The sequence below is a fragment of the Petromyzon marinus genome, unplaced genomic scaffold, assembly GCF_048934315.1.
Source record: "Petromyzon marinus isolate PM22_M1 ecotype Great Lakes invasive population unplaced genomic scaffold, UKy_Petmar_22M1.pri1.0 PM_G_Scaffold_28, whole genome shotgun sequence".
NCBI classification, from domain to species: domain Eukaryota; kingdom Metazoa; phylum Chordata; class Hyperoartia; order Petromyzontiformes; family Petromyzontidae; genus Petromyzon; species Petromyzon marinus.
The window spans coordinates 1,645,001-1,647,500 of NW_027422850.1; positions in this window are offsets into that span (position 1 = coordinate 1,645,001).

Sequence of the window (2,500 nt, forward strand, 5' to 3'; positions counted from 1 at the left end):
ATGTTTCACGGATAGACCCCGTGAAACGCTAGAAATTGGCGGGGATGTGTCTCTTGTGGCTCACGGGGCTGTTAGGGTGGCACAGAACTCCCTCGGAATGGGAAAAGGGGTCATTTTCGTGTTGCCACATTGCATAGGAACGCCATGAAACTTCCAGAGGCATTTGCAGCAGAAAGGCACGTGCACTCAAAAATTTTAATATTTTTCACGCATAGACCCCGTCAAACGCTAGAAGTTGGCGGGGATGTCTCTCTTGTGGCTCACGGGGCTGTTAGGGTCGCACAGAAATGCCTCGGAATGGGAAAACGGGTCATTTTTGTGTGGCCACATTGCATAGGAACGGCATGAAACTTCCAGAGGCATTTGCAGCAGGAATGCATGTGCACTCAAAAACGTCTATATTTTTCACGGATAGACCCCGTGAAACGCTATAAATTGGCGGGGATGTCTCTCTTGTGGCTCACGGGCGCTGTTAGTTAGGGTCGCACAGAAATCCCTCGGAATGGGAAAAGGGGTCATTTTCGTGTTGCCACATTGCGTACGAACGGCATGAAACTTCCAGAGGCATCTGCAGCAGAAATGCATGTGCACTCAAAAACGTCTATATTTTTCACGGATAGACCCCGTGAAACGCTAGAAATTGGCGGGGATGTGTCTCTTGTGGCTCACGGGGCTGTTAGGGTCGCACAGAAATCCCTCGGAATGGGAAAACGGGTCATTTTCGTGTTGCCACAATTGGCATACGAACGGCATGAAACTTCCAGAGGCATTTGCAGCAGAAATGCATGTGCACTCAAAAACGTGAATATTTTTTCACGGATAGACCCCGTCAAACGCTCGAATTTGGCGGGGATGTTTCTCTTGTGGGTCACGGGGCTGTTCGGCTCGCACAGAACTCCCTTGGTCCACCTGATTCGTGCATACAGGCAGCAACTAAAACTCTGTAAACCTGCTGTGAGGACATCTAAACAGTGGACCAGTGAGGCTGTGGAAGATTTGCGGGCGTGCTTAGACTGTACTGACTGGGATATGTTCACGACTGCTACCAATAGTCTGGATGAACTCACAGAGGCTGTGTACATCAGCTTCTGTGAGGACTGCTGTATCCCAACACGTACCAGGGTGAACTTTAACAACAACAAGCCCTGGTTCTCAGCAAAGCTCAAAAGGTTGAGGTTGGAGAAGGAGGAAGCGTTTAGGAGTGGGGATAGAGACAGATTCAAGGAGTCGAAGAACAGGTTTAGCAAAGCGGTGAGAGAGGCTAAACGACTGTACTCAGAGACACTAAAACACCAGTTCTCTACTAACGACGCTGCTTCTGTCTGCCAAAGGGCTCAGGCACATCACCAACTACAAACCCAGAGCGCCCCACACCACTAACGACTCCCGCCTAGCCAACGACCTGAACGAGTTCTACCGTAGATTTGAAAGACAATTGGACTGTCCTGAACCACCCCTTCCCACCCAAGAGGCCCCATCCCCCACCCATACTACAGAAACGACTCTCTCCTTTCAGGAGGGAGAAGTTAATGGGCTTTTCAAGAGGCAGAATCCACGCAAAGCAGCCGGGCCGGACTCTGTCTCTCCAGCCACCCTCAGGCACTGCGCTGGCCAGCTGTCTCCGGTGTTCACCAACATCTTTAACACCTCCCTGGAGACATGCCATGTACCAGCCTGTCTCAAGTCCTCCACCATCATCGCTGTGCCCAAAAAGCTAAGGCCAACAGGACTAAATGATTACAGACCGGTCGCCCTTACATCTGTGGTAATGAAGTCTTTTGAGCGCCTGCTCCTGGCACACCTCAAAGCCATCACAGACCCTCTCCTGGACCCCCTTCAGTTTGCCTACAGAGCCAACAGGTCTGTGGACGACGCAGTTAACATGGCCCTCCACTTCACCCTACAGCATGTGGACGCCCCAGCATCCTACGCCAGGATCCTGTTTGTGGACTTCAGCTCTGCCTTCAACACCATCATCCCTGCCCTGCTTCAGGACAAGCTCTTCCAGCTGAACGTGCCCTACTCCACCTGCAGGTGGATCACAGACTTCCTCTCTGACAGGAAGCAGTGCGTTAAGCCGGGAACAGAAGTCTCTGACTCCAGGTCCATCAGCACGGGAACTCCTCAGGGCTGCGTCCTTTGCCCACTGCTCTTCTCCCTGTATACCAACAGCTGCGCCTCCAATCATCTGTCCGTCAAACTCTTGAAGTTTGTCGGACGACACCACCCTCATTGGGCTGATCTCTGGTGGGGATGAGTCTGACTATAGGTGGGAAGCTGACAACCTGGTGACCTGGTGTAGCCAGAACAACTTAGAGCTAAATGCTCTAAGGACAGTTGAGATGGTTGTGGACTTCAGGAAGAATACAGCCCCACTCACCGCCATCACCCTGTTAGACTCCGCAGTCAAAATTGTGGAGTCCTTCCGCTTCCTGGGCACTATTCTCTGCCGGGACCTCAAGTGGGAACTGAACATCAGCTCCCTCGCCAAGAGAGCTCA